The sequence below is a fragment of the Nicotiana tabacum genome, chromosome 17 (genome assembly GCF_000715075.1).
Source record: "Nicotiana tabacum cultivar K326 chromosome 17, ASM71507v2, whole genome shotgun sequence".
Taxonomy (NCBI): domain Eukaryota; kingdom Viridiplantae; phylum Streptophyta; class Magnoliopsida; order Solanales; family Solanaceae; genus Nicotiana; species Nicotiana tabacum.
The window spans coordinates 152160510-152183048 of record NC_134096.1 but is presented as its reverse complement, the minus strand read 5'-3'; the positions used below and the strand labels follow the sequence as shown (position 1 = coordinate 152183048).

Sequence of the window (22539 nt, the reverse complement as noted above, 5' to 3'; positions counted from 1 at the left end):
AATGAGATATTATTTCTATCACCCTTATAACCATAAAGTGTTTGTGGCTAGAGGAGCAACCTTTTTGGAAAGGGAATTTCTTTTGGAATGAAATTATAGTGGAGAAATAAAACTTGATGAAGTTCAAGAAACTAATGAATCAACACAAAATCAAGATCATGATACACAAGTTGAAGAACCTTTATGGGATGTTTTAACAAAGTAGTTGCCATCTTCAATGGTTGAAGTTTAAGAACTAAATATAGTTCAAGAACCGGTTAATGAACCAGTTCCAATACAAATTAAACAACAACCAAATCCAACACAAGGTGAGCAAGTTGTACAAGAGCCTCTTAGAAGGTCTACATAAGAATGTCACGTACCAACTAGATTAAATATAATGGTACAAGATGATGTATCAAATGAGGTTGATCATAATGATGATAGCCCTAAGACCTATGAAGAGGCTATACAAAGTTCTGATTATGAGAAATGGCAAAAGACCATGGAATCCGAAATGGAATCCATGAAGGAAAATAAAGTATGGACTTTAGTTGAACCTTCAAAGGATATAAAACCTATAGGTTGTAAATAGGTTTTTAAGAAAAAGATTGGAGCAGACGGAAAGGTGGAGACCTACAAAGCCCGTCTTGTTGCCAAGGGATATCGTCAGAAATAAGGAGTCGACTATGACTAGACTTTCTATCCCGTGGCAATGCTCAAATCAATTCGAATTTTGCTTGCTATAGCAGCATACTATGATTATGAAATATGGAAAATGGATGTAAAAACAACTTTCCTTAATGGTGATCTAGAAGAGTTGTATACATGACACAACCTGAAGGTTTCATATCTTCGTCTGATCATAATAAAATTTACAAGCTACAAAGATCCATTTATGGGCTAAAGCAAGCTTTTCGAAGTTGGAATATTCGCTTTAACAAGACAATTGAAAAGTTCAATTTTGTTAGATGAGAAGAAGAACCTTGTGTGTACAAAACGGTTAGTGGGAGCACAATTATATTCTTATTATTATATGTTGATGATATATTTCTCATAGGGAATGACATACCGGCATTGCAAAGTACCAAGATTTGGCTATTTGAACAGTTCTCCATTAAAGACTTGGGAGAAGCAACTTATATATTAGGAATAAAGATCTAGAGAGATAGATCGAGGAAGCTGCTCGAACTTTCCCAGTCTTTGTACATTGATACCATCTTAAAGAGGTATAACATAGATAATTTCAAAATAGGCTATCTACCGATAGGCACTGGAATTACTCTCAGTAGGGAGGATTGTCCTAAAACACCTGAAGAGAGAGACCGCATGAGTAGGATCACATACGTTAGTGCAGTGGGAGCTATCATGTATACCATGACATGTACACATCCTGATGTGGCTTATGCACTAGGAGTGACTAGCCAATATCAGGAAAATCCTGGTGAGGAACATTGGAAGGTGGTGAAGACCATTCTTAAGTACTTAAGAAGGACTAAAGACAATTTCCTCATTTATGGAGATTCTGAGTTGAAACTTGAAGGTTATACCGATGCAAGTTTCTCTTCAGATAGATATGATAGCAAATCTATTTCTAGTTATGTATTCACCTTAAATAGTGGTGCGGTAATTTGGAAAAGTTCCAAACAAGCTATAGTAGTTGATTCAGTGACTGAAGCAAAATATATAGTAGCTAGTGAAGCTGCTAAGGAAGTTGTATGGATGAAAAAGTTCTTAACTGAACTTGGTGTGGTTCCTTCAATAGAAGGTGCAGTTCCATTGTTGTGTGACAATACTGGAGCCATTGCTCAAGTAAAAGAACCAAGATCACACCAAAAATCCAAACACGTTCTGCGAAGGTATCACTTGATAAGAGAGATCATTGAACGTGGAGACGTCTAGATTCAAAAGATTGATGGAAAGGAAAATGCTACAGATCCAATCACTAAAGTTCTTGGCATAAAAGAGCTTGACAAGAACGAGTGAAAATTGGGAATGAAGTACAAGAGCGATTGGCTTTAGTGCAAATAGGAGATTGTTAGGGATATAGTAGATATGCCCTAGATCCAATCTCTATGTGATGATTTGAACATATTTTTGTGAACATTATTTGATATAAAAATATATGGCATTTGATATTCTTTTATCATAGTTATTATCAATTGCTTGATTAATTTGATAAGGTCCTTGATTAAATTTTGAGACTTGTCATCGTGATGGAGATCATGATAATGAGAGTGAAATTTTTTATAATTTAATCTAAATTTGTTCTTGATCGTAGGATTATTAATTTGGACATTAGTAATCCGGTTAGATCAATATTTATGTGATCGTCTTTATGGGATAAAGATTAGTTGATCTCATTAACTAAATCACATAGATAGATGATGCATATAGAGATATGATCATTGAACCGACTCATTGGATAATTCCTAATGGTTAGAATTACCATAAACTGTCAATAGGATATTCTCTTGAAGAATATGATGTAAGAGTTTCCTTTGACCTGAGATCATCATAGTAATTGACAAGTTATTTATTGTGCTTTGATATTAGACACCTATGGCCCTGGGGCGATAGTTGAAAGGATATTGGGTACGATTAAATGCTTGTAAAATTAATGATTGATCAAAATGAAATCTGTCAACTTTTGGTAATGAGTTTAAGCTCCATGTTGTCATGAATTATAAATGACCAAACTAAGACCTTGGTCAGGGCAATTGAATGAAAGAAGAAAAGAGTTTCTTAGGTCATTCAATGGTCGATTATATTTTACATGAACACATAGTTGGTCGCCTATTAGGATTTGACAGTTGAACCATATCCTAGGGTGACCCAGAGGTATAAGGACAGAAGGAATTACTACATTATTCTTCTACTGGTTCTTGAGAGTAAATTGTATACTTCATTCTATCCGGTCGTTAAGGAGTATTGCTAGACGCCACCCTTGATTAGTATATTGATGTGATCAATTTACTACCGGTTTAGTATTGAACCTATGGGGTCGCACACTAACGAGTGCTCTGATCTTTGTTAAAGGATTAATTACTTTATTATTTGATAATTAAATTAAAGAATTTAATTAGTCAAATAAACTTAGTTATTAGTCCAAATAAAATATTATTATATTCTTTGCTAGCACAGAGGTTATAATTAATATTGTGAACAAATTGAAGTTTTCAATTTGGAATAGAAAATTAAATTATCTCTTGGTTGAAATATATGTGTGATACATATAATTAATATTTACATATAAAATATGTATATAAATATTAATGAAGATTAAGTTGATCAATCCAGTTAAGAATTGGATTGATGAGAAAATCGCCGGTTACTTCAACCCCATAAGAATGGGATTAGTAGTTTTAATATAAAAATATTAGTTGGAGTAGTACTTAAAGTCCAATTTGGAATTGGACATTAACAGAACCTTCACGTCTAAGTCCTTAGGAATGACGTTGGGCACCAAATCCATTAAGAATGAGATTTTGATTTTGTTTGAAAAATTCGATAAAGTTTATTTTTGGAATTAAACTTTTACCCTCAATAACTCGTTACCTCAACCAAATAGGAAAAGGGTTTATAGGTGATGCTATATAAATGGTGATGGAAAAAATTTGTCATAATATTGTTTTGAGAAAAAAATCACTTTGTGAAAGTGAGAGTACAGTTCAAAGCCAAGAGAGAAAATACAATTACAAAAAAAGTGTTTTCTTGTTCTTCTATTTTTGAAGTTGAGATTTTTGAGAAAAATTTCAACACGATATTTCATTCAATTTATTCGCGGGTTTCATTAATCGAAGAGTTGATAGCAAACATCAGTCTCGGTATGGATACGCATAGAGTCTTCGCACTATCGAAGAAATTTTTGAAACGAGACTCTCTTCACCAGGTACGTCTTAGATCCGATCTTTGACATGTAAATAAATTTTAAATACGAAAAGATCTGCCTAGGATTGTTATTGTCTTCCGCTGTGTGTTACGAACATGTATATGCAATCCTCCGGAAAGTAGAGCTGAACAGTCTCCTGAATTCTGTTCTAAGAAACAGAAACAAAAAGATGGTGGAAATATCTGCTTTAATCATCTAAATCTACTCATGTTTTGCAACAGGCCCAACAGATAGAGTTTTTATATGAGCAGGTGAGCAATATTGTTGCTATTTTAGTTTCCAGTCGAATATAACTTCTATCTTGTTAACATGCAAGAAAGTCATTTCTCTCTATTGTTTAAATGATTCAAACAATCTCTTCATTTTCTGTATGAACTTTACCATGTGTAACCATTTACTGGTTAGAACAAACATCACAATCGATGGGTCTTTCATTGTTTTATATCTAACTATTTCTACTGTTATATTTTTAGTTTCCTCGTTAAGAATTTAGAAGCATCTCAAGCATTCTAATGTTCCCATTCTGAAAAGAACAAAGAAAGTTTAGAAAATAATGAACTGATAGAAGTGGTTGTAGACCGAATTTAGAACTGCACCAGACAGAATTTAGAATGATATTTCTTTCATTGGTAGATCATTTCAATGTGTATAAAACTGAAAATGGTTAACCAGGTTACATTCTTCCTCGAACTTCAACACACAGAATTTAGAATGATATTTCTTCCATTGGCACAGTTTCATGGTCTTCCTGTAAAGCAATTCTCACAGCTTAGTCTATCATACCATATACTTTTATAACATAGCAGATTCGCAGACCATATAGGTGAACCACGATTATAATGGTTTTGCTAGTTGTTTAACTTCCTAAGAGTGAGACACATTAGCAAATTAGGCTGGACATTCTGTTTAGTATTCAAAGATTGATGAAGGCTGAGACCCATTAGCAAATTTGCCAATGTTACCTTGGGAGTATCAGTAAACCAACTTCTAAGTAGAAATTTTCTTAAGGTGAAGAAATTACAAATCTTTTATCACCAAAACTTAAAAAGCTTGAAATTGTCGGCGTAAGTTAGCTAACTGTAATAGATCACTTGCACATTTCTATGATTAACCACTCATCTTTATTACAGAGAATCCGCTTCTTCAACAATTCACCAGAAATAGCTCACATACCCATTTCCCCCCCTTCTCATTTTGTAGCCACGATCACATTGCTAACAATAGACCCATGATTGAGGGTCACATAGGGAAACTACCAAAATAAAGGAAGAAAGAGAAAAACTTTTCACTATCTAAGGATGTGCAAGTAGCACACGTGGAGGATAAATGATAGGCTATGATGTAACGCTATATAAACAATAAAAATTATCCTTACCATAGAATATTCAGCAAATCAACATGCCTCTTTTTCCTTCTTTGCACATTCCTGGACAAAAACCTGTAATAAGAAGGCATATCAGTTTTTAAACGGAAATACAGCAGGGGGCAGCAGAATCACATAAGGAACAGGAAATATGAAGTATAGTTTTTTTCAAACTGAACTTGTGTATACCTGGGCTACACTCGAAAACTGGATTCTGTATTTGTAACTAATAGATCTAGAGGTTATTTTAGCTTCTATCTCATTGTTTATCTCTAGACGAACTCCATGCTTCAAAAATTATACAAGATCAATCTACATTTGTAAGAAAAGTACAAATTCCTTCGTAGTTATAATTGTGTACAAGGTAAAATAGGATTATAATTAAGGAAATTGTATACTGTCGAGATCGAGTTCGCCTACGACATGAAAGGACAGGCTCGGAACATGACAATACGAGACTGAAGATCGGCCCCAAGTCATATCGGGCTAGAACCCGGGGTCAGAACACCTGCCTTCGAGAACATTGAGTCTGAAACCCCGGAGTCGACCCTAGCCCCGAATGAGCTCGGAGAAGCATTGTTAGCATAACTAACGGAAGACCGAAATATTCGTAACCGGGCAGATGTTGAGGCGGGAATCTCGGCGCGTATCAGTAAGGAACCGTCAATCAGCAAATCAAGGGATTTTCACCTTTTATAGAATTGTACCTAAAGTAGGACTCATCTAATATATAAAGGGGGTCTGATAATTCATTGAGAACATTGTAACACGCATCCCAAAGCAATACGTTATTATTATTTCTCTTTAAGTTCTTGTTCTTCTGAATCCTGACACTGATCGAAGCGTACCTTGCTCGAGGGTAATTAACCTTCCAAGGCTAAGACTGTTCAATTCGTGTGTTTGCATTTACTTTATCATTAGAAGTGGAATGGGAAGTGGACCCCTTTTATTATTCACAGTTGCTTAGCCCATATAATAATACTAGTATAGGTTATTATATTTACACATTTGGCACTTTATTTCCTTTTATTTCCCGTTTTGCCTAAGAGTTAGTTATGTTAGCTCAGCCACTATCACGTGGACTGAGCTGTGGAATGCCAATCCCACCATATAGCTTGCAGCACAGCTCAAGGAGCACCTATTGTGAAGTGAATGCACTCTGTTATTTTCCTTTCTCTCTTTTATTTTCTCTGTTAATTCCCTCTTAAGATATCAGTGGTATCAGAGCAATTACCTGCTCTGTGGGTGTGCTGCCATGGATGGTGAGATGGATGAAGTTTTGACGCCGCTCGATCGAATGGTTGTGCGACAAGACCAGCTCGAATCGGTGCATGAAAGCGCCTTTCGCGAGTTGAAGAGACGATTGGGACTGTTCGGAGCATAGACAAGGATAAGCAGCAAGCCTTACTGGCATCATTGTCGAAGGAACTGTATTCTCCAACTATCGGACCAGGGATCTATGAGGTATCCAAAATGCTTCCTCTCCTCGTCAATTTGTAGCTCTTAGTAGCTCTGTTCAAACCAAATGTCACCAGGCTATCCCAATTTTGAAATCGTATTTAACCCCAGTTTCATTACCAATTCCAAATTCTCAATTTCCCAGTTCCCAACTCCCAGCTAATTTCGTTACATTACCACTTCAATCCCCTCGCTTACCAAATCTTTATACCCCCAAACCCAGTTTTGCTCAAATTCCTAATTCTCAGATGGTTGGTAACCCTGTATCAGCTCTGATGTATAGTCCTAACTTTACCCATCAATTACCTCCATATACGTATCCTTTTTAGAATCTCTATGCCTCATACTCACCAAACTCAGCTCACTATAACTTCTCTTCTTTCCCATATAACCCAGACTAAAATTACCCAAATCCAACCCTACATTACCATAACCCAAACCAGTACAACACCCTTCCACTACTCCCAAATCACCAAACACTCACCAGGTTGTCAAAGATAGAGTTATCCAGGTTCAATGGAAAGGGATTTCAGGAATAGTGGTATAGATATGAACAATTTTTCTCATTAGATGAGGTCCCTTCTAGACAAAAAGTCATTATTGCTGCTATACATTTGAACGACATTGCTCTTCAATGGCAGCAAGCATACATGAGGAGCAGGGCCCATCTCCCATATCCTACATGAAATGAGTACCTTTTCGCACTGACTGATCAATTTGGGGCAGAATATGATGATCCCATGACTGAACTGGTTAATTTAGGCAAACTGGAGGTGTGGTTGAGTTCCGGGAGGTGTTTGACAGAGCCATGACTCGACTTAACTTGGATCCCAACCATGTTATAAACATCTTTTTGAATGGGCTGAAGCCAGAGTTAGGAGATGCAGTTCGAATCCACAGACCCTTTTCACTTCCCTGAGCTTATTATTTGGCAAAATTACAGGAATCAATATTCCTCAAACAGTCTAAAGCTATGAGGTGTTCAACTGTTTATCCTAGTACTTCTTCTAGAGCCAACTCATTGTAACGACCCGGCTGGTCATTTTAAGAGAATTAGCCCTGAACCCCTATTTATTGCTCCCTCTATTTCATTTTGTGGTTACGTGACTAACCGGGAGGATTTGTTTTTAGTTTCGAAGTGAAATGGGACACATAGTCCCTAAAATAGAAGTTTAAGTCATAAGAATTGATCGTAATTTGAATTGAGTGAAGATGACTCTGGAATGGAGTTTTGATGGTTCCAATAGCTACGTAGGGTGATTTTGGTCATAGGAGCGTGTTCGGATGTTGAATTGGAGGTCTGTAAGTCATTTTAGCGTCAATTGGCGAAAGTTGGAAAATTGGATGATTTTTGAAAAATTTGATCGGGGGTGGACTTTTTGATATCGGGGTTAGATTCTGATTCCGGAAGTTGGAGTAGGTCCGTAATTCCAATTATGACTTGTGTGTAAAATATTAGGTCAATCAAACTTGATTTGATAGGTTTCGACATCGGATGTAGAAATTTAAAGTTTTAAAGTTCATTAGGCTTGAATCGATGTGCAATTCATGTTTTTAGCATTGTTTGATGTGATTTAAAGGCTCGATTAAGTTCGTATGATATTTTAGGACTAGTTGGTATAATTGGTCGAGGTCCCGGGAGCCTCGGGTGGATTCCGGATGGTTAACGGATCAATTTGAACTTGTGAGAATGGCTAAAGGCACCAGGTCTGGTGCAACCGCACCTGCGCAAGATTGACCGCAGGTGCGAGCTCACAAAAGCGAGCGGGCGATCGCAGATGCGGTGATGATGAGGATGGCCAATGGTCACAGGTGCAGCGTGAAGGCCGCAGAAGCAGAGTCGCTTCTGCGAAAGATTGATCGCAGAAGCGGACAAGTGCTTGGGAGGCTTGTCCGCAGAAGTGGGCTTTGGACCGCATAAGCGGTTGGCCAGCGGCAGTGACCTTCCACAGAAGCGGACGAGGGGCCGCATATGAGGATGATTGTGCGCAGGTGCGGAGTCTGGGAGTTCAACTGAACTCCACATATGCGAAGATTTCACTACAAAAGCAAATTTTTGACCACAAAAGCAAAATCGCTAGGCAGAAAAGGGCCAAGTCCGAGGGTTTGATTTCATTCTCCATTTTTGAATCAAGAGAGCTCGGATTGAGGAGAAATTTTGAGGGTTTTTCATAGGAAACATTTGGGTAAGGATTCTTGACTTATTTTTGATTTATTTCCACTCAGAAATCATTTATTCTTCATTTAATTAAGGATTTGGGTTGAGAAATTTGTGAAAAAGGTGAAAAGATCCTTAATTTTGAGGTTTTGATTGAGAACTTTGTATCGAATTTGAGTAATTTTGGTATGGGTGAACTCGATATCGAATGGGTGTTCGTAATTTTTGACTTTTACCCGATTCCGAGACATGGGCCTGGGTCGACTTTTTGGGGCGATTTTTCAATTCCTTGCTAAAGTCGTAGTTTCATTATTTAAATTAATATCTTGTAGTTGTATTTATAGTATGTAATTACTTTTGGCTAGATTTGGGACGTTCAGAGTCGGAAAGTCGAGGGAAAGGCATTCTTATCGATTGATTGAGCGAGATTTGAGGTAAGTGACTTGTCTAACCTTGTGTGGGGCAAATCCCCTTAGGATTTGGTACTGTTGTAACAATTTGTGATATGTGAGTATCGTGTACGCGAGGTGACGAGTGCGTACACGGGCTAAATGTGAAGATTATGGCTCTTGCTGAGTAGTCTTCTTTTAATTCCTTAACTGAGTTGCCTTAGCATGTGTAGTTATCATGTTTAGCCTAGTATCACATGCCTACGTGTCTTAACTCTTACTTGCAATTTGTGCAACATGCTTAGTTGAATTACCTACTTCCTTGACTTTGTATTCAGTCTTTAACTGTAGGATTCCTTGCTGCAAAATTCATTGTTCCATAAGTTACGAGTTGTGTAGTTACTTTTAGGACTACGAGGCGGTAGCTCGGGAGATCCCCGTTGCATATTTACTTTTGGGAATACGAGGCGGTACCTCAGGAACTCCTCGTTGCATATTTACTTTTGGGACTACAAGGCGGTTCCTGGGGAGCTCCCTTGTTGTTTATTTATGTTTGGGACTACGAGGCAGTACCTCGAGAGCGCCCCGGTTGTTTACCTCTATTTGCTGTGTTGTTATCTTTCTGTAATTTCTCATTGTTAAATTCTCAGTCATTTCACTATATTATTATATTTTCTGCCTTATTTCCTTTTACTCCAGTAGGGGCCTAACCTGACCTCGTCACTACTCTACCGAGGTTAGGCTTGGCGCTTACTGTGTACTGTTGTGGTGTACTCATGCTACTCTTCTGCACATCTTTTTGTGCAGATCCAGGTTTTTCCTACCAGGCCAGATACTAGTAAGATAGCCTGTACGTGAAAACTTCAAGGTACATCTGCCAGCGTCCGTAAACCTCAGAGTCCCCCTCTATCCTTATTATGTTGTTTTCCTTATTTTCCTTAGACTCTAATGTATAGAGACACTTAGTTTGAACCGCAGTTTTTATATATTTCATATGTTGAGGTTTGAGTTGAGTTTTATATTCCGTTATTCCTCAAAATTGTTAGGATTACCTAGTCATAGAGACTATGTGCCGTCCCGACATCCTACGGAGAGAAATTTGGGTCGTGACAAGTTCGTATTAGAGCTCTATGTTCATAGGTGTTATGAGTCACAAGCAGGTTTAGCAGAGTCTCGCGGATCGGTACGGAGACGTTTGTACTTATCTTTGGGAGGCTATGAAACTGTTAGGAAAATTTCACTTCTTTGATTCCTTGTCGTGCGAAACTTGTTGACTTCGGGATTCTTAACTTCTATCTTTCTATTCTCTCACAGATGGTGAGGATACGTACAACTGGATTAGATGACTAGACACCCGCGCCCCCTACTAGAGCCATGAGAGGCCGGGGTCAGGGCAGGGGTAGAGGCTGAGGAAGTCCACGTGGTGCAACCAGAGCACCCGCATGAACTGCTATAGATGAGCCACCAGTAGCTCCAGTTGGAGGACAGGCACCTGAGACACTTGTTACTGCACCAGCCCTCCAGGAGACTCTAGCATAGTTTCTGAGCATGTTCAGCACCTTGGCTCAGGCAGGATTGATACCACTTGCTCCTGCCACATCTCAGGCCAGGGGAGGACTCCTACCGCCTGTACCCCAGATCAGTGGGTTCAGGTCGACCAGGTTCCAGAGATCATACTGATGCAGCCGGTAGCTCTAGTTCAGCTCGAGGTTGGGGCAGCATTTTTTGAAGGGGAGCAGCTCAGGCTCGATAGGTACAAGAAGTACCATCCTCCTACTTTCAGTGGTTTGGCGTCAGAGGATGCCCAGAGTTTTCTTGAGGAGTGCCACTGTATCCTCCGTACTATAGGTGTTGCAGAGTCTAGTGGGGTTTCCTTCACTATGTTTCATCTTATAGGAGAGGCATATTAGTGGTAGCGAGCATACTGTTCGGGAAAGGGTTCGTCGATTTATTGAGGGGCTCAACCCCAGTATCAGATTTAGCATGGCCCGAGAGTTGAAGATAGATATTGCGTACCAACAGGTAGTGGGGATTGCTAGGAGGTTGGAGGGTATGCTGACTCGGGAGAGAGAAGAGAGAGAAGCCAAGAGGTCTCAAGAGTCTGGCACTTATAGTAGTACTCGTGCCCCAGCTACAGCTCGTCAGGGCAGGGGTTATATGGATATGAGTCGCCCTGTTCACTCAGCACTTCCAGCCGCCAGCGGTGCTCCGGCCACTCCTAGGCCCCAGGATCACTATTATGCACTGCCGGTGTCTAGTGCACCTCCTGTACGAGGTGCTTTCAGTGGTCAATCTAGCCGATCAGGCCCGAGCCAGCCACAACAACCACATCCTCCGAGAGCTTATTTTGAGTGTGGTGACACTTGCCATATAGTGAGGGATTGCCCCACACTTAAGAGGGGTACACCTCCACAGATTTCTCAGGCACCGAGTGCTCCACCGGGTCCTCATGCTATGATTACAGCACCAGCTACCACTCCACCTGCACCACTAGATCGAGGTGAAAGTCGAGCAGGTCGAGGTCGCCCTAGAGGGAGAGGCCAGGCCAGATAATATGCTCTTCCTACTAGGGTGGATGCAGTTGCATCCGATTCTGTCATCACAGGTATTGTTCCGGTCTGTCATAGAGATGCATCAGTCTTATTGGATCCAGGCTCCACTTATTCCTATGTGTCATCTTATTTTGCTCCATATTTGGGTGTATCCCGTGATTCTCTAAGTTCACTTGTCTATGTGTCTACACCCGTGGGTGATTCTATTGTTGTTGACCATGTGTATTGGTCGTGTTTGATTGTTCTTAGTGGTTTTGAGACCAAAGCCGATTTATTATTGCTCAGTATGGTGGATTTCGATGTTATTTTGATCATGGACTGGTTGTCGCCCTATCATGCTATCCTTGATTGTCACGCCAAGACGGTGATATTATCTATGCCAGGTTTACCGCGGCTAGAGGGGAGAGGTACCTTAGATCATGTTGCTAGCAGGGTTGTCTCATTTCTTAAGGCTCAGCGAATGGTTGAGAAAGGGTGTGATGCATATCTAGCTTATGTGAGGGATGACAGTTTTGATACTCCTACCGTTGAGTCAGTTCTAGTAGTGGGGGATTTTCCAGATGTATTCCCGGCAGATCTTCTGGGCATGCCGCCCGACAGAGATATCGACTTTGGCATTGATTTGTTACCGTGCACTCAGCCTATTTCTATTCTACCTTATTGTATGGCCCCGGCAGAATTGAAAGAATTAAAGGAACAGTTGCAAGAGTTGTTCGATAAAGGCTTCATTTGGCCCAATGTGTCACCTTGAGGTGCTCCTGTCTTGTTTGTAAATAAGAAGGATGGTTCTATACGAATATGTATTGATTATCGCTAGTTGAACAAGGTTGCAGTTAAGAACAGGTATCTATTGCCACGTATTGATGACCTATTTGATCAACTTGAGGGTGCCAGAGTGTTCTCTAAGATCGACTTGCGTTCAGGCTATCATCAGTTGAAGCTTCGGGAGCCAGATATCCCAAAGACTACTTTCAGGACTCGGTATGGTCATTATGAGTTCCTTGTGATGTCTTTTGGGCTGACCAACATCCCAGCAGCATTCATGCACTTGATGAAGAGTGTATTTCAACCCTATCTTGACTTTTTTGTCATTGTATTTGTTGACAACATTCTGGTGTACTCCCGAAGTCAGGAGGATCATGAGCAGCACCTGAGGACTGTGCTTCATACCTTGAGAGAAAAGAAGTTGTATGTAAGATTTTTGAAGTGTGAATTCTGGCAAAACTCAGTGTCATGTTTTGGGCCATGTAGTATCGAGTGACGGGATCAAGGTAGATCCGAAGAAGATTGAATCAGTGCAGAGTTGGCCCAGACCATCCTCAGCTACGGAGATCCGAAGTTTTCTTGGCTTGGCGGGGTATTACTGCCGATTTGTAGAGGGTTTCTCGTCTGTTGCAGCACCTATAACCAGATTGACCCAAAAGTGTGCTCCGTTTATATGGACCGAAGAGTGTGAAGAGAGCTTTCAAAAGCTCAAGACTGCTTTGACTACAACCCCAGTGTTGGTGTTATCTACTGGTTCGGGGTCCTATATGGTGTATTATGATGCGTCGCGTATTGGTCTCGGCGCGGTGTTGACGCAGGATGGTAGGGTGATTGCCTACGCCGTCTAGACAGCTGAAGGTACATGAGAAGAACTATCATGTCCACGACCTCGAGTTAGTAGCTATTGTTCATTCCTTGAAGATCTGGCGGCACTATTTGTATGGTGTCCCTTGTGAGGTTTTCACCGATCACCGGAGTCTACAGCATCTGTTTAAACAGAAGGATCTTAACTTGCGGCAGCGAAGATGGTTGGAGATGCTTAAGGATTATGACATCACTATCATCTATCATCTCGGGAAGGCCAATGTGGTGGCCGATGCCTTCAGTAGCAAGGCGGAGAGTTTGGGTAGTTTAGCATATCTACCAATAGTAGAGAGGCCTTTAGCCTTGGATGTTCAGGCCTTGTCCAACCAGTTTGTCGGATTGGATGTTTCCGAGCCGAGCAGAGTTTTGGCTTGTATGGTCTCTTAGTCTTCTCTTTATGGTCGTATCAGAGAGCGTCAGTATGATGACCCCCATCTGCTCGTCCTTGAGGACACGGTTCAGCACGATGATGCCAAAGAAGTCACCATTAGAGATGACGGTGTATTACAGATACAGGGCAGGCTATGTATGCCCAATGTAGATGGTTTGCGTGAGTTGATTCTCCAGGAGGCTCATAGTTTGCGGTACTCCATTCATCCAGGTGTCGTGAAGATGTATCAGGACTTGAGGCAGCATTATTGGTGGAGGCGGATAAAAAAGGACATAGTGGAATATGTAGCTCGTTGCCTAAATTGTCAGCATGTGAAGTATGAGCATCAGCGGCCAGGGGGATTACTTCAGAAGCTAGAGATTCCGGAGTGGAAATAGGAGCGGATCACTATAGATTTTGTTGTTGGGCTCCCACGGACTCAGAGGAAGTTCGATGCAGTTTGGGTGATTGTGGATAGATTGACCAAGTTAGCTCATTTCATTCATGTGGTTACTACTTACTCTTCGGAGCAGCTTGCTCAGGTTTACATTCGCGAGATTATCAGGCTTCATGGCATGCCGGTATCTATCATTTCTTATCAGGGTACGCAGTTTACATCACGGTTCTGGAGACCCGTACAGCATGAGTTGGGTACTCGGGTGGAGTTGAGTACAATATTTCACCCTCAGACGGACGGACAGTCCGAGCGCACTATTCATATATTGGAGGATATTCTTCGCGCATGTGTGATGTATTTTGGGGGTGCTTGGGATCAGTTCTTGCCACTTGCGAAGTTTGCCTACAACAACAGTTATCAGGCGAGTATTCAGATGGACCCGTATAAGGATTTGTATGCTAGACGGTGCTGGTCTCCAGTGGGTTGGTTTGAGTCGGGCGAGGCTAGGTTATTGAGTACGGACTTGGTTCAGGATACTTTGGAAAAGGTTAAATTGATTCAGGATTGACTTCGTATAGTCAAGTCCAAGAAGAAGAGTTATGCAGATCGAAAGGTTCGCGACGTTGCATTCATGGTTGGGGAGCGGGTCTTGCTCCGGTTTTCGCCCATGAATGGTGTTATGAGGTTCGAAAAGAAGGGCAAGTTGAGCCCTAAGCATATCGGGCCTTTTGAGATTCTTGAGAGGGTCGGGAAGGTGGCTTATAGACTTGCACTATCACCTAGTCTCATTGCAGTTCATCCAGTGTTCCATGTTTCCATGCTTCGGAAGTATCACGGTGATCCATCTCATGTGTTAGACTTCATCTCAGTCTAGCTGAACAAAGATCTATCTTATGTTGAGGAGCAGTGGCCATCTTTGACAGGCAGGTCCTAAAGTTGAGATCAAAGAATATCGCTTCAGTGAAGGTGCAGTGGAGGGGTCATCCATTCGAGAAGGCAAATTGGGAGATCGAGCATGATATGTATAGCCGATATCCTCATCTTTTCACCACTTCAGGTATGTCTCTATACTCATTCGAGGACGAACGTTTATTTTAAGAGGAGGAGGATGTAACGACCCGGTCAGTCGTTTTGAGAGAATTAGCCTCGAACCCCTATTTATTGCTTATTCTATTTTATTTTGTGGTTACGTGACTAGCCGAGAGGATTTGTTTTTGGTTTCGGAGTGAAATGGGACACCTAGTCCCTAAAATGGAAATTTAAGTTGTAAGAATTGACCGTAGTTCAAATTAAGTGAAGATGACTCCGGAATAAAGTTTTGATGGTTCCAATAGCTCCGTAGGGTGATTTTTGTCTTAGGAGCGTGTTCAGATATTGAATTGGAGGTCCGTAGGTCATTTTAGCATCAATTGGCGAAAATTGGAAAATTGGATGATTTTTGGAAAGTTTGATTGGGGGTGGACTTTTTGATATCGGAGTCGGATTCCGATTCCGGAAGTTAGAGTAGGTTTGTAATGTCAATTATGACTTGTGTGTAAAATGTGAGGTTAATCGGACTTGATTTGATAGGTTTCGGCATCAGATGTAGAAGTTTGAAGTTTCAAAGTTCATTAGGCTTGAATCGATGCGCAATTCGTGTTTTTAGCGTTGTTTGATATGATTTAAAGGCTCGACTAAGTTTGTATGATGCTTTAGGACTGGTTGGTATAATTGTTCAAGGTCCCGGGGGGGCCTCGGGTGGATTCCGGATGGTTAGCGGATCAATTTGGACTTGTGAGAATGGCTGAAGGCACCAGGTCTGGTGCAATCGCACCTGCGCAAGATTGACCGCAGGTGCGAGCTCGCAGAAGCAAACTGGCGATTGCATATGCGGGGATGATGAGGATGGCCAGTGGTCACAGGTACGGCGTGAAGGCCGCAGAAGCGGAGTCGCTTCTGCGGAAGATTGATCAGAGAAGCGGACGACTGCTTGGGAGGCCTGTCCGCAGAAGCGGATGTATTTGCGCAGATGTGCACCTGCAGAAGTGGGCTTTGGACTGCATAAGCGGTTGGCCAGCGGCAGTGACCTTCCGCAGAAGTGGACGAGGGGCCACAGATGCGGATGATTGTGCGCAGGTGCGGAGTCTAGGAGTTTAGCTGAACTCCGCATATGCGGAGATTTCACTGCAAAAGCGGTACCGCAGAAACGGATTTTTGACCGCAAAAGCGAAATCGCTGGGCAGAAAAGGGCCAAATCCGAGGGTTTGATTTCATTCTCCATTTTTGAACCAATAGAGCTCGGATTGAGGCGAACTTTTGAGGGTTTTTCAGAGGAAACATTTGGGTAAGGATTCTTGACTTGTTTTTGATTTATTTCCACTCATAAATCATTTATTCTTCATTTAATTAAGGATTTGGGTTGAGAAATTTGTGAAAAAGGTGGAAAATCCTTAGGCAGAAATTTGAGGTTTTGATTAAGAACTTTGTATCGAATTTGAGTAATTTTGGTATGGGTGAACTCGATATCGAATGGGTGTTCGTATTTTTTGACTTTTACCCGATTCCGAGACGTGAGCCCGGGTAGAATTTTTGGGGCAATTTTTTAATTCTTTGCTAAAGTCGTAATTTCATTATTTAAATTAATTTCTTGTAGTTGTATTCATAGTATGTAATTGCTTTTGGCTAGATTTGGGCCATTCAGAGTCGCAAAGTCGAGGGAAAGGCATTCTTATCGATTGATTGAGCGAGATTTGAGGTAAGTGACTTGTTTAACCTTATGTGGGGGAAATCCCCTTAGGATTTGGTACTGTTGTAACAATTTGTGATATGTGAGTGTCGTGTACGTGAGGTAACAAGTGCGTACACGAGCTAAATGTGGAGATTCTGGTTCTTGTTGAGTAATCCTCTTTTAATTCCTTAACCGAGTTGCCTTAGCATGTGTAGTTATCATGTTTAGCCTAGTATCACATGCCTACGTGTCTTAACTCTTACTTGCAATTTGTGCAACATGCTTAGTTGAATTACTTGCTTCCTTGATTTTGTATTCAGTATTTAAGTGTAGGATTCCTTGCTACAAAATTCGTTGTTCCATAAGTTACGAGTTGTGTATTTACTATTTGGACTACGAGGCGGTACCTCGGGAGCTCTCTGTTGCATATTTACTTTTGGGAATACGAGGCGGTACCTCGGGAGCTCCCCGTTGCATATTTGCTTTTGGGACTACGAGGCGGTTCCTCGAGAGCTCCCCTGTTGTGTATTTACGTTTGGGACTATGAGGCGGTACCTCGGGAGCGCCCCGGTTGTTTACCTCTATTTGATGTGTTGTTATATTTCTGTAATTTCTCATTGTTAAATTCTCAGTCATTTCACTGTATTATTATATTTTCTGCCTTATTTCCTTTTATTCCAGTAGTCCCCTCATCTGACCTCGTCACTACTCTACCGAGGTTAGGCTTGGCACTTACTGAGTACTGTTGTGGTGTACTCATGCTACTCTTCTGCACATCCTTTTGTGCAGATCCAGGTTCTTCCTACCAGAGCAGATACCAGTGAGATAGCCTGTACGTGGAGACTTCAAGGTACATCTGCCAGCGTCCGCAAATCTCGGAGTTCCCCTCTATCCTTATTATGTTATTTTCCTTAAACTCTGATGTATAAAGACACTTAGCATTTCTCTTTATAGCTTGTGACTTATTTCTACCGGGTTTTGGGAGTTATAATTATTTTGAACCGCAGTTTTTATATATTTCATATGTTGAGGTTTGAGTTCTGTTTTATATTCTGTTATTCCGCAAAATTGTTTGGCTTACCTAGTCATAGAGACTAGGTACCGTCACGATATCCTGTAGAGAGAAATTTGGGTCGTGACACTCATTTACCCCTTCCTATACAAATGTTAAGAACCTTACCAATCCAGCTATGCACTTACCTAAACCTGCAGAGGATAAGGGTAGAAGGAGAAGGCTAACCCCTGCGAAATTGAGTGAAAAAAGGGCTAAGGACTTATGTTATGTGTGTGATGAAAAGTTCCAGCCAAGTCATGTGTGCAAATTCAAGGCACAGTTGTTCTAGGTGGAGTTAGAGGAAGAAGGAATAAAAGGATTAATAATTAAAGAAAAGCATGAGACTGAGGAGTTGGCAGATGCTTGCGAGATATCCCTTCATGCTCTTAATGGTGCAAAGAAATACAGAACCATGAGAGTCACAGGGTATTGCCACCAGAGACAGCTTAATATCTTGATTAATAGTGGCTCCACTCATAATTTCCTAGACTCTGAGTTGGTGGAGAGTATGGGATGGTAAATAGATCAATGTCCACCCACAAATGTGAGCTTGGCAAATGGCAATACAGTGCAGGTGCATAAGATCTGCAGAGGCTTAGAATAGTTGATGCAAGGCAATGTGTCTAAGGCCGAATTCCTCTTGTTGCCTTTTGAAAATTGTGATATGGTTTTAGGCATCTAATGGTTAGGTGAGCTAGGAGATATCATGTTCAATTTTAAGAAATTGACCATGAAATTTGAGTATCAGGGAAGGCTAATTTCATTACAAGGAACAATCCATCAGTTGAAAGTAGTGGATTCAGACTCTTTGCAGCACATCAATAGGGGTAATGCCCAGTTATTCATGATCAAAACAGTTCCAATTAGGGGTGGGCATTCGGTATATTCAGTTCAGTTTGAAGAAATTCGGTTTGGTTATTTGATTTTCGGTTTTGTAAAAGTAGTAACCGAAATCGAACTGAAATAAGTTCGGTTCAGTTCGATTTTTTAATTTCGGTTTAATTTATTTCTAATTGATTTTCGGTTTGAATATTATCATATTGGACTCTCTCTATGTAATAATTGGACTGACAAATTTGTTGGTTTTCTTTCAAAATTTCGGTAAGTTAGAATAAAATGGTAAGTTTGGATTGGGTATTTGATGGACTTCAAAATTGAGCTTATATTATTACCTATGGGCTTAGCCTATATACAACTTAAAGAATCTATATGCTAATAATTTGGTTTTTCGGTTAACCGAACCAAATAAATTAATAACCGAAAACCGAACCAAAAAACTGAAATTTTAAAATTTTAAACTGAAACCGACCGAAAAAACTGAATACCTGAAATCGAAATAAAAATATTTTTGGTTCGGTCGGTTTCTTCAGTTCGGACCGAAATATGCCCACCCCTAGTTCCAATGGAAGATAGTTGCACAGAATTGATAGGGGCAACCACTCAAACTCATGAACCTGAGGAGATTCAGTCTATCTTAGAAGAATATGTGGAACTTTTTGGAGAGCCTCAGGACCTTCCACCTTCCAGGGAGCTATTTGACCATCACATACCACTTCAGGAAGGGGCCAAGGCTGTGAACAACAGACCAAATAAGTATTCCCCAATGCAGAAGGATGTGATAGAAAAGATGGTGAATGAATTGTTGACCCAAGGTTTGATTCAACAGAGTTGCAGCCCTTTTGCATCTCCTGTGGTTTTGGTGGGAAAGAAGGATGGAAGCTGGAGGATGTGTGTGGATTACAGGGCTTTGAATCAAATTACTATCAAAGATAAGTTTCCCATACCCATTATCGAATAATTACTGGATGAATTGGGTTCTAAGATCGACCTGAGGTCTGGATACTATCAAATTCGAATGGCCCCTGCTGATGTCAATAAAACTGCTTTAGGACATATTCTGGCCATTTTGAGTACTTAGTCATGCCATTTGGGCTGACTAATGCACCTTCGAGCTTTTAGAGCCTAATGAATCACATATTTAAGGATCAACTCAGAAAATTTATTTTGGTATTTTTTTATGACATCTTGATATACAGTAGGAGTTTGGAGGAATATGTCCAGCATCTCAGAATAACCTTTGCAATACTCAGGCAACATCAGCTATATGCACGAAAGACTAAATGTGTTTTTGCTGCAGCAAGAGTAGAATATTTGGGCTACTGCATCTCAGCAAAAAGGGTATCTACAGACCCAAATAAGATACAAGTTGTGGCAGACTGGCCAATTCCTAATAATGTCAAGCAATTGAGAGGTTTTTTGGGGTTGGCTGGCTAATACAGGTGATTCATCAGAGGATATGGCATTATAAGCAAGGCATTGACTAACCTACTCAGGAAAGACAACTTCAACTGGAGTGACAAGGCAACTCTAGCTTTTGAAGAACTGAAGAAAGCGTTGACCACAACACCCTTGCTGGCTATGCCAGACTTCTCTATTCCTTTTATTGTCGAGGCTGATGCGTATGATGTGGGGATTGGGGCTGTCCTGATGCATAAGGGGAAACCAATTGCTTATTTGAGCAAGGGTCTTTCAGTGAAGCACCAATCTTTGTCAGTTTATGACAAGGAACTATTGGCATTAGTTCTTGCAGTCACAAAATGGAGTTAGTACTTGGTATGCAGGCACTTCATAGTTCGAATAGATCAAAAGGCATTAAAATTCTTGCTGGAACAAAAATTGCATACCGGTTCCCAGTTGAAATGGGTGACTAAACTAATGTAATTTGACTTTGAAATAGAGTATAAGAAGGGGAAAGAGAATAAAGTTGTTGATGCTTTATCTAGACTTCATATTGCTGAGTTATCTGCTATGACCATATCTACAGTTAGAACTGATTTGCTGCAGAATATTGGGAGAAGTTGGGCAGAATATCCTGCCCTTCAGGAGCTGACCAAACAGTTACAAACAGGAAGTGAGGTCAAGGGGTACACTTATGTACATCAGCAACTCATAAGACATGGTAAATTGGTAATTGGAGCCAATGTGGCTCTCAGGAAGAAGATCCTCCAGTTATGGCATGACTCACCTTAAGAAGGGCATTCAGGAGTAGAAAACACTTATAGAAGACTGTCTGCACTGTTCTACTGGAAGGGCATGAGGGAAGATGTGACAACTCATGTTAAAGCTTATGATGTCTGTATAAGGAACAAGTATAAAACCATTGCCTACCCAGGTCTCCTCCAACCTTTACAGATTCCTTCAGTGGCATGGGCCAGTATTAGTATGGATTTCATTGAGGGATTGCCTAAATCTAAGGGCAAATCAGTAGTTTGGGTGGTAGTGGATAGGCTCACAAAGTATGCCCATTTCATAGTATTATCACACCCTTATTCAGCTGGTGACATAACTAAGTTGTTCATGGAAAATATTTTCAGGTTACATGGTATGCCTGCAGAGATAATCAATGACAGGGACCATATATTTACAAGTAAAATTTGGAGGGAAGTGTTTGCAATACAGGGAGTGACATTGAACACATCCACTACCTACCATCCACAATCCGATGGTCAGACAGAGGTGGCCAACCGATGCCTCAAAACGTATCTGAGGTGTTATACTTCTGATTCACCAACTGATTGGGCACAATAACTGGTTTTTGTTGAGTGGTGGTATAATACTTACTTTCACTCCTCTATTCACACCACCCCTTATGAGGCTTTATATGGGCAGCCTCCCTCCCTCTTTGCACCTTCCTTACATGGCTGGAGATTTTGAGGTGGAAGAGGTAGATAGGAGATTGATTACTAGGGAATTCAAGTTCCAGTTGCTTAATTATCATTTAGCCAGAGCACAACAACGAATGATAGACCAGGCTAACAAGCACAGGACTGACATGCAATTTAAAGAGGGAGATTGGGTTTATGTCAAGATTCAACTGTACAGGCAGCTTACCATGTCTCAGCATCACTTTAACAAGCTTTCTGCCAAGTACTATGGTCCATATATGGTGGAGCAGAAGGTAGGCTCAGTGGAATACAAGCTAGTCCTTCCAACTGAGCTTATGTTGCACCTTATATTTCATGTCTCTTTGCTCAAGCCTTGCTGTGAAGTACCACCTCAGATTTCTTACCCTCCAGTACTTAACCTTGCCAGTCCATATTGCCCTCAACCAAAAATGGTGCTCGATGGGAGGATGATACATAAAGGTTAAAGATGTTGCTCAGCTTTTAATCCAATGGGATTGGATGTCAGAAGATCAAGCAACGTGGGAGGATGCCAACACTATCAGATTGAGGTTTCCAAACTTCTTTCCCTGAGGACAAGGAAGATATTAACAAAGGGGAATTGATACGAGATTGGGCTTGGAATGAGAAGTGGACCCCTTTTATTATTCATAGTTGCTTAGCCCATAAAATAATACTAGTATAGGTTATTATATTTACACATTAGGCACTATATTTCCTTTTATTTCCAGTTTTGCCTAAGAGTTAGTTATGCCAGCTCAGCCACTATCATGTGGACTGAGATGTGGAATGCCAATCCCACCATGCATCTCAAGGAGCACCTATTGTGAAGTGTAGGGCTGGCAAGTGGGCCGGTCCCGGACCTAAACGGGCTAAGTGGCCCGGTCCAAACGGTCCCCGGGCCGGAC

At 40.9% G+C, this 22539-nt stretch overlaps 1 long non-coding RNA gene across 2 annotated transcripts; it reads right to left on the bottom strand.

Annotated features, from left to right (window-relative positions):
* Positions 1-4469: 4469 nt before the first annotated feature.
* LOC107791763 (uncharacterized) lies at positions 4470-22266 on the bottom strand. 2 transcript variants are annotated; one of them, XR_012701541.1, is made up of 3 exons: positions 21840-22266; positions 5247-5309; positions 4470-4619 (listed from the first exon to the last, which is right to left on the bottom strand). It is a non-coding gene; the product is annotated as an uncharacterized LOC107791763 (long non-coding RNA). The 2 variants fall into 2 exon arrangements; XR_012701540.1 differs by lacking the exon at positions 4470-4619 and having other exon boundaries at positions 4937-5309.
* Between the last annotated feature and the right edge of the window lie 273 nt (positions 22267-22539).